General features: G+C 32.3%; 1 long non-coding RNA gene across 1 annotated transcript; it reads right to left on the bottom strand.

Moving 5' to 3' along the window:
• Positions 1 to 3,282: 3,282 nt before the first annotated feature.
• Positions 3,283 to 10,165, bottom strand: LOC132744852 (uncharacterized). Its single transcript, XR_009627760.1, has 2 exons — positions 8,499 to 10,165; positions 3,283 to 8,451 (listed from the first exon to the last, which is right to left on the bottom strand). It is a non-coding gene; the product is annotated as an uncharacterized LOC132744852 (long non-coding RNA).
• Between the last annotated feature and the right edge of the window lie 317 nt (positions 10,166 to 10,482).

Genomic DNA, 10,482 nt, shown 5'->3' with positions numbered 1-10,482 from the left:
AAGTCGTGGCCACGAGTTACTAAGTCGTGGCCACGAGTTACTAAGTCGTGGTCACGAGATAGGTAAGTCACGGCCACGAGATACTATGTCTTGGCCACGAGTTACTAAGTCGTGGCCACGAGATAAATGACCAATCAGATTACACCATTTATATGAATTTCCCTAATTAACTAGACATGTGCTATAGAACTAGGATGCCCCTACTTCACCAGCCTGTCAAAGTGCCATTTATACAACTTTATTGACTGATCAATAATTTTACAACTAGCGTCACTGTGACCCTGATTTTTGACCCAATGACCTCGAAATTATTAGATGTCATCTACTGATCAGGTGCAATGATTTTTTCCGGGGATTTAAAAACCTTTGGCTTATCTTTTTTTTAATTATTCATCAGACAAGGTTTTACATAACATTTTATCTACTGCCCATGGGGAAATTTTTTCCTTCCCAAATTTAAAATTTAAACCAGGATTTAAATTCCTTTCATTTATTGTACGAAAAAGGGGTTGACAGGGCGAAAGTCGTTTTTACAAATTTACTAATTCGACAAAAAATTTTGCCCCAAAAAAGGGGAGCTTTTGGGGTAAAAATTTAAAGGTTTGATGGGCCCTTGGAAAAGTGATTTTGTTTGAAAATTTTCAAATTTAATATCTTCAGTTTTTTTCAAAGAGTAAATGTTGATGAAATTTAAAAGTTGTTAATTTTTAAAAATTCATAAAAATATATGTATTTTTTTAAAATTATTTTTAATTAAATCTCTTCCCCAAACGACTTGGGCTATCTCTTTCCCCAAAGCTAGAAATCTCGTGGTTTTAACCACGTCCTATTCGTGGTCAAGAATTTAGCTAGCTTTTTGGCCCCGACTTAGTTTTTTTTGGGGCACGCCTTAGTAACTCTTTGGCCACGCCCTTTATATTCGTGGTCATATTTGCTATCTGGGCCCACGGGGACTTTGTAAACCCCGGGGCCCCACGACATAGAAATCTCGGGGGGCCACGAAAATAAAAAAAAAAAACACACACAGTGCCACCTTTTTTCCACCGTACTAAATCTTTTAGTTTAAAAAAGGATAGAAAAAATTTTAAAATAAAAATGAAACCCCAAATGAAAAATACCTAATTTAATAAAAGATTAATAAGATATTTTTTTTTTTAAACCACTTCTGAGGGCGAGTTTTAAATTATATATACCAACTTTGCTTTTAGTGTGAATGTACTAAAAATAACCCCAAACATTTGGGATGCTTTAAAAATTAAAATTTAAAAACATATTTTCTTTAGCATTGACATATTTGGCATTTGGAAATAATTTTAAAAGGAGTTAAATGATCAGGGCGATACTCCCCAATTTAGATGTAAAACCAGGGAAAACCCCTTATTGTTACCCCAAAAACATTTAGCCAAATTGTTTTTGTTTTCTTATTTTAATCAGCCCTTTTTTTAAAAAATTTTTTTCCTTTGGTTTAAATTATCCCCCTTTTAAACGGGGTTGGGTTGAAATAAAAAGGAAAAATAAAAAAAAAAAAGATTTTTTCAGACTCAGGTTTCAAAACAAAAAGGACATCTGGCTATTTTTGGGTTTTTTTTTTCAAAATAAGGGGTTATTTAAATAATTTTTTTTATAAACCCTTTTAAAGCGGGGGGTAATGTATTAGGATGGAAATACCTTAAACCAGTGAAACATGCAAGCAACTGTCCCTTTTCTCTTTTTTTTAAAAATTTACATGTCTTGATGTTTCTTTCAAAAACTATGGGAAAAAAAGAAAATTTTTTAAGTTGTAAAATTTCCCCGGAAATAATAGCTACAGAGCCCCTCTTTGATAAAGTTTCAAACCAAAGCCCTTTGAAACTCGGCTTTATACTTAAAAAATAACCCAAAGGGTACCCCCCAAAGATTCCCAGACGGTGCAAATCCTTTCGCCCAGGATTAATCATGGAAATTTCATTTTTTTAGGTCATTTACACTGTACCTCAAACCCGGGTATTACAAAAGTTTCATTTCCTCCGAAAGTAAAGGCATTTTATCCCGGGGGAAATTTAAAAATGCTTCCCAAATTTCTGTCCAGGGAAATGATGGGGGCTTGGTTAAAACTGGGGTATTGTTTTAAATTTGGCTTATTTCCCCGTAATCCGGAGTAAAAACAACCACCCCATCACTGTTTCACAGTTTGTTGATTTACCAAAGGAAATGTGTTGCGAATCATTTGAAATACTGCAATCCTAAATAGGACAAAAATAATTTCAAACATATAATATAGGGAAGAATCTAGTAGATCTACGTATTAAAAAAATAAAATTGTTAATTGTGTTTTGTAATAAATATGTTCATGACGTCATTCCATGACGTCAGACTTTTAGAAAGACTTAAACGTGTTAAGGTTTGACGTCATAAATGTCAATAAACGATCAGAAGCGCTCTGACCATCATTTTGGTAAGCCGTTGTTTTTATTTCTCACTCTTTTTTTCCACTTTATTCATTTTATATGTATGTACTGTAAATTATGCAAATGTTATGGATTAAATATTTACAATAAACTTATAATAGTCTAATTATTTGCATGAGTGTTTTTTTTTTTTTTTTTTTTTTTTTTTTTTTTTTTTCATTTCATTAAGTAATTTACACAAATGGTCAGATGATACGAACTCTCGCTCACATATTTATAAGCACGATGATAGTGTTGGTAGTTTTCACTCCGGATCCTGGCAGTAACCACACTGAATTTACTAGAGCACAATTCAGCCACCGCATCTTTTCTAGGCAGATTGTCAAGCAGTTTACCAATACAAATTGTCTTCATATTCCAACGAACTGATTACTTCTGTACATGCAACAGTAGAGGTACAGAGCGAATGCCCGTAGAAAGGATTTCATGATCAATCACAACGAAAACAACTTGCACCATCCGGGAATCGAACCCGGCTCGCCCGATTCACAGTCAAACATTCTACTTGATGATGAGCGAACCGGACGACGTGTCATTTGCATGTACAATACAGTAGTTAATAAGTGTGTAACATTTTAAGTCAATGTTACCAGTTGCATATTGCCAAATTGCTAACCTATTCTCAGAGTGCTAAAACGGAAATAAGAGAGGCACAATTGTGTTATATGCCAAGATTTTGTACATTGTTTAAAGCAATGATGTAGTACAATAGCAAAACACTACATTTTCAATGTGCTGAACAGGAAAATAGCTCTGGTAACATTTAAGAAACACTACTGTCATTTGGACATAAATATATGGAAAATAGGTGTAAACAGTGGAATAATAAATAACATTGTGTCAACACTGATTTATTGATTTATTACATATAATTTCTTAAAACAATCATTATGCAAACATACAAAATCATATGTCTTTATTCATAATAATTATGATAATAATAAAATACAATAAAATTTGGATATCTTATGTCAAGGAAAAAAAAAATCATTTTTTACTCCAGCAACAATACAATAATAGTTCAATAATTAATTTCCAACCCGAGTCACCCACTCAAGAGGAAAGTACTTTCCCTCAGCAGACAGTACACTTGTTTACTGTTTTTGTACAATACATTTGCTAACTGTTTTGAACAAAAGTACAAATAATAACCTGTTTTGTACAATACATTCCAAGAATCATTTTTGTTTCTAGTCTCAACGAAAACTTCTAAGTGATTTCAATCATTTGGGAAACAATGTTGTACTTTAAGGTCTGGTAGACAACATGATCCATTTCAAACCATTTATTTATGTTAAAATAACAAAAGAAAAGTATTCTCTTTAGTTATATCAAAGTCTGTGCAATTGTTAATTACCAAATGTTGTATAAACGATAGAACTTTTCAGTTTGCCGGATTTTTCATCATTTAGCAGAACAAAAGGAGTCTAGCTATTTGTTATAAATAAATCTTCAATGATATTTCCTATTAAAGTTCATTAAACTACCAAATGGTAAAACAAGCTATGCCAACTGGAAGATGTTCTTATCATTATTTAACTAATGCAGCAATCTTGTTTTTAATTATTTCGTATACGATGTCCAATAATTATTCCTAATGAGTTTAATTAAAACTAGAAGGGTTTTTGTCACAAAAACATATGTCACCCAAAACTATGTATGATCAGTATGTGAAGTTTTATTTGAATCCCATTAGTAGCTTGAACTGTGAAAGCCGGACAAGGTTTTTCTATCCAAAGCTATATGATGGTACTAATCACTCCTGTAAAGTTTGGTTGAAATCCCACAAGTAGTCTGACCTGTGAAGGCCGGACGAGCTTAATGCGGACGGACAGACACATGGCGTTGGCAAAAACAATATGACTTCCAAAAAATTTGGGAAACATAATTTAACTTTAGTATGACAAACACAACATATTGTTTTTATCATTTCAGAGAATTATTACACATTTTTAAGGAGGATTATTACAGGAAAGTTTATATTACATACTATTTTTCGTGGTAAAATGTACGGTATTAATATAACTAGAAATGTGTCCATAGGGCACGGGTGCCCCCACCGCGCCACTGTTCTGTCAATCTTATGACTCAAGAGCAAATATCTTTTGAAAACTAAAAATCTTTTACTAATTAAAGGACAAGAACTTTACAAATACTGAATAAATCCACGTGCAAACCCCAAGGTGCATAAGTACAACATAATGAAACGGTTTTTACTAAGTCAAGGGTAATAACTCTACAAATACTGGATAAATCCACAAGCAAAACCCCAGGTGCAAAACTTAATATAATGTACAACCTTCCCGTAATATCCAGACGAAAATGCTCAGGTGCACAACAACACATGCTGATCAACATTCCTGTCAAGTTTCATGACTCTAGGTCAAATATTTTTTGAGTTACATGCGACACAAGTTGAAAATTGCAAAATTTTACTAAGTCAAGGGCAATAACTCTACAAATACTGGATAAATCCACAAGCAAAACCCCAGGTGCAAAACTAAATATAATGTGCAACCTTCCCATAAGGTTTAATGACTCTATGTCAAATACTTTTCGAGTATCATACGACACAAGTTGAAAATTGCAAAACTTTTCTAAATCAAGGGCAATAACTCTAAAAATACTTAATGAATCCAGACAAAAATACCCAGGTGCACAACTACATATGCTGATCAACATTCCTGTTAAGTTTCATGACTCTATGTCAAATCCTTTTTGAGAAACATGTGACACAAGTTGAAAAATACAAAATTTTACTAAGTCAAGGGCAATTACTCTGAAAATACTAATACTATCCAGACGAAAATAGTCAGGTGCACAACTACACATGCTGATCAACATTCCTGTAAGTTTCATGACTCTAGGTCAAACACTTTTTGAGTTACGTGCAACACAAAAGTGAACAGACGGACGGAAGGACGGACGGACAAGGGTAAATCTAAATTGTGGGTGCACAAAAATCGATTGAAAGTTTAAATATATTTTATATAATGTTAAACAGACCAAAACAATTAATTTCATATGGTCCACACAAAGATTGTTCTTACTGAGTTCCATAAGGTTCTGTCAACTATGTTTGAGCGCAGGTTAAGGTGTAAAACGTTAAAACATCATATAAGTAACTACATATTTTAAATGGTTAATATAGCAGCAATTCTCCTTATAATTTACATGACCTTTCACTTTCATGGTAAAATCTCATGACCTTTCACTTTCATGGTAAAATATGTACAGTAAATAATAATTATAGACAAATGCAAATCCTAAAGTAAATCATGTACACAAATATAGGAATCATATTCATGTAGAAAATCTTATTCGCACATATAAATATTATAGATAGTCACGTAAACAAATACAAAACTGAGAGTAAATGTAAAATCATGGACATAAATATAAAAGTTTTATAGTAAAAAGTGTTTGTTTGTTTGTTTGTTTGGGTTTTACGGCACACCAACTCAGTATATGTCCAGTCTTACTGGAAGAGGAAGAACTCAGGTGCCCTTTTGCTAATTGTATCAGGCACAAATAGGCACCTGAGTAGAATCACCGGCATTTCATAAGCTAGCTGGATAGCTTCCTTACATGTAAGAACTCAAAGTCCCTGTCTGATAGTAAATAATATAGAAAATACTAATGGTAATCAAATAGTAAGCTATTTACACAAATATACATTTTATAGAAAATCGACCACACAAAAAACAAACCTCCTGCAAAGCATGTACACAATACAAATCTTATACAATGTAGTAAATAATATGAACACAAATAAAAATATTAAATAAAATAAAGAAAACAAATACAAATCTTCTATAAATCATTATGTACACAACACAAATGTTATACAATATAGCAAATAATATGTACACAAATACAAATCTTAAAGAAAATAAAGCAAACAAATACAAATCTTCTATAAATCATTATGTACACAACACAAATCTTATACAATATAGTAAATAATATGTACACAAATATAAATCTTATTAAAATTAAATACACAAATACAAATATTACATTTGTCTATGTACACAAATACAAATCTTGCATTAAACTATGCCCACAAATATAAATATTATACATACATTCTACAAAAACATTAAAGGGACTCCACTGAGGTTTTTTTAATATGATTGGACTGAAATTCTTTTCCATATAAATGTACCATTTGATGTAGGTTTAGACCTCTAATCTTTTTGCAAAATTTCAGATCAATCGCCCACTTCGTTTTTCCAGAATAATTATTCACATTGTAAATAAATGACCCAACATGAAAAGCGTTTAAACGCTTTTCACTCCAAACGGACTAAGAAAAATACGATTTTAAATTATTTCAAAATATATTTCTTAACTATCTTTGCATATATTTCTGTCTAAAGTGCCCCAGCTCATTTCTGTTTCTAAAAGCAAACAAAATAAACGGCTTAAACTTCTCTTGAGTCTTAAAAAAAGAAGTTTAGTGTAATTTCCTTTTTATATATTTTATAGGTCTGTCTAGTTAGCTTAGTATGAATCTTTTCCATTAATAAACGACAATGTTAAGAAAATATAATCAAAAGTCAATCATTCAATCAATCAATCATTTGACAGCCAAGGTTACCTAAAGGTCAAGGCCATATGTAAATTATTTAATTTAATAATCTAAAAATCTGTGGATTAATTACATAGTACATTGTAACATAAAATTATAGCAAAAATCAGTTAGCCTTCAAGGCCAATGTTATTAAAGAGCCAAGGTTAATTTGAGTTTGAAAGGTCTTATCCTAAAGAATGTTTAGTAATAATAATATGAAGTCAATCATTTCAATATTAACAAAGTTGCAGTCAGTTACAGCAATAAATAATTAATTTGCCCTTCAAAGTCTAGGTCATTCACGAGTGAAGGTCAAAGTATGTCTGGTTAACTGAAAGGGCTATCTTAAAAGATTATTATGTTCAAGTTTGAAGTTATAGCCACCAGCTTATAGCAAGAAACAAGCAACTTTTTTTACATTTGACCTTGAAGGTCAATGTCATTTATGAACAAAGGTCAAGGTAAGTCTAGTCTACTGAAAGGTTGTGTATCTAGAGGTGTTGTGGCCAAGTATGAAGAGTCAGTCCAGAGCTGCAGATAACATGCGTATTTGCGTAATTACCCAATTAAAATGTCAAAAAAAGCAATAGAAATAATACCTAAGGGTAAGAAAAAGTAAATAATTTTTTATTTATAACTACATTGGAACTGGTGGGAAAAGACGGAAGTTATACTTAATGCTGTACATCAGGCAGATCATACTGTTTCAGACTGTTTTAACCTTTAAATCATATCAGGCAGCTTGGAAATCTCCTGGGCCAATAAACCATAAAGCATAGTAGTAAGTAGCTTTTTTATTACCATACAAACCTACAACAGTCTACAATGAAGGTCAGAAATTTTGGGTAAAATACATGAACTTGTGGTTTAAAACCCAAATTGGTTAGAGATGGTAGGGTAAAAAATACAGAAATAACTCTAAGACAAGAAACATGGCAATGCCATGAAACCAGGTTTTCAATTATCACCATTGTAGATAAATATGTTGTATTTGAAATACAAATACAAGCAACAAACAATGTAACTATGTGCAATGTAAAACATGAATAATGTAGGAGGAATTGCCACTGAAGAAGTGTTCACTATAATATTATGTATAAGGAAAAAAACAAAGGGCCATAATTAGGTCAAAAACTATCCAATCACAAAACCCCGACAATATGTGCCAGGGTGCTTGATGACAAAGCTTCTGTGAAAGTTTGAACAAAATCCGTTGAGAAATGTAGGACGAGTTCAGCACAGAAGAATTTGTTCACTATAATTATATTGATAATTCTGTATAATGAAAAACAAGTTACAAAGTAGACATGAAATAATATATCATATCTTTTTTAAATTACCTCCAAAGATGATATGACCTTTGACTGCCAAATCAAGTTAAAATCATGTAAACAGGATTTTCAATGTTAATGTCACTGTGACCTTGACCTTGGAGCCAGCCATGCGGAACATGCGTTCTGCACTGTGACCTTGACCTTGGAGCCAGCCATGCGGAACATGCGTTCTGCACGTCATCTTGATGTGGTAAACATTTGTCTGAAGTTTCATCAAAATTCTTCAAAGGGTTGAAGAGTTACAGAGCGGACAGGATTTTCAATGTTAATGTCACTGTGACCTTGACCTTGGAGCCAGCCATGCGGAACATGCGTTCTGCACGTCATCTTGATGTGGTAAACATTTGTCTGAAGTTTCATCAAAATTCTTCAAAGGGTTGAAGAGTTACAGAGCGGACAGGATTTTCAATGTTAATGTCACTGTGACCTTGACCTTGGAGCCAGCCATGCGGAACATGCGTTCTGCACGTCATCTTGATGTGGTAAACATTTGTCTGAAGTTTCATCAAAATTCTTCAAAGGGTTGAAGAGTTACAGAGCGGACACAATTTCGTTTGACGCCCGCCCGCCCATCCGCCCAGCCGCCCATCCGCCCAGCCGCCCATCCGCCCATCCGCCCATCCGCCCGCCATACCCCAATCTAATAACCAGGATTTTCAAAATTGAAAACCTGGTTAAAAATATAAAAAACCCAATAGATCACAAAACTAGGGGTAATCACCCGATATATATAAACAAAATGCTATCTGTAGCCCTGAAGACAATACACTAAGAAATTTAAAAGTTCTGATCAAGGTACAAGTTTGCGGACGACAACGCCTACATGACTGTAACAGTACCTCTTTTTTCTAAAAAATAAAAGGTGAGCAAAAACATATTAGAAAACAATACTTTTGTAACTTTGAATAGAAACACAACTTGATAAGCTGTTGTATAATACTAGTCACAGATCTATATTAAAAACTTCAACATATGAATGAAAATAAATCTTAATTCACTTTGTCTTAAAAAATTATATACTGCTATATGTTATTTGTAATTATAACAGTGATTTATTTCATTAACAACTGATAAGCATTTACTATGATTTCAAAGATAACGCAAAATTATAATTTATCATATTTAAGTGGACATTCATGTACATTTTTTAAGTGACATAATTTTTTCATTGTCAATTTGAGCTGAAATGACCGTATATCTTTTAAAATAAAACTCACTCACCAACCTATTTCATACACTTGGTTGGACATAATGTTTCTTCTTGAAAGTATTTTTGTACAAATATTGACTAGCAGTTCTATATTACATAAATGTATGTTTACATATTAAACATGGATATAAATAATGCACATACTATACAGTAAAAATTCTATACAAATATCTATGTATACATTCACTAAATAAATTTTCCTGAGAGTTAATATAATGCAATATTGCACGAGTAGGCTATTTTCATGCCTTGAATTGTCTGAGTTGTATATCCAAGTTTTAAACAATACAATGACTGCAACTCTCTGGCAATAACTAAGTGTCAGGTACTCATTTGAGTCTTGAGTTTTGAAGAGAAATGTTAATATCAACTATTATATATTTTACCAGTATCTTCAACAAGTTGGTGGACGTCATTACACTAGGTGACTTCAGTATTTGTATACATGCAAAATTTCATGAATGCGATGTGACTCATTATGTTGGTTGAGGATGATTGTATTCGTATCATAACCACAGAAAATTCCTCATAAATGCCAGTTCTTGGATTAATTGAAGTCTCTTGTGAATCTGCCAATTTTTTGGAAGAAGGAGTACACATAATGCTGAAAATACAAAACAACAAAGTTTTAAAATAACAATCTTACAATAACCAATGTAAGAATCATTTTGAACTAACATACTTACATATATTTATAAAATTGTATGACATTATATTATGCTTTAATACATGTTTATATCCTGTGAATTTAGTAAAGATTTCATAGCTTATTTTTGTGCAATATTTACTGTAATATAGTTTCTTTTTTTTCAATACCATGTAAGCATGTTAATAAAATAGAGAAAAAAGAACCCCAAATGAAATCCGGCACAATTGAAAATGTTGCGGGCTTGGTTTGATTGAGCCTGTTTATGG

The sequence above is a fragment of the Ruditapes philippinarum genome, unplaced genomic scaffold (assembly GCF_026571515.1).
Source record: "Ruditapes philippinarum isolate M1 unplaced genomic scaffold, ASM2657151v2 ctg4016_1_1_1_1, whole genome shotgun sequence".
Taxonomy (NCBI): Eukaryota; Metazoa; Mollusca; class Bivalvia; order Venerida; family Veneridae; genus Ruditapes; species Ruditapes philippinarum.
The sequence above is the reverse complement of the archived record's forward strand: the minus strand, read 5'-3'. Positions and strand labels throughout refer to the sequence as shown.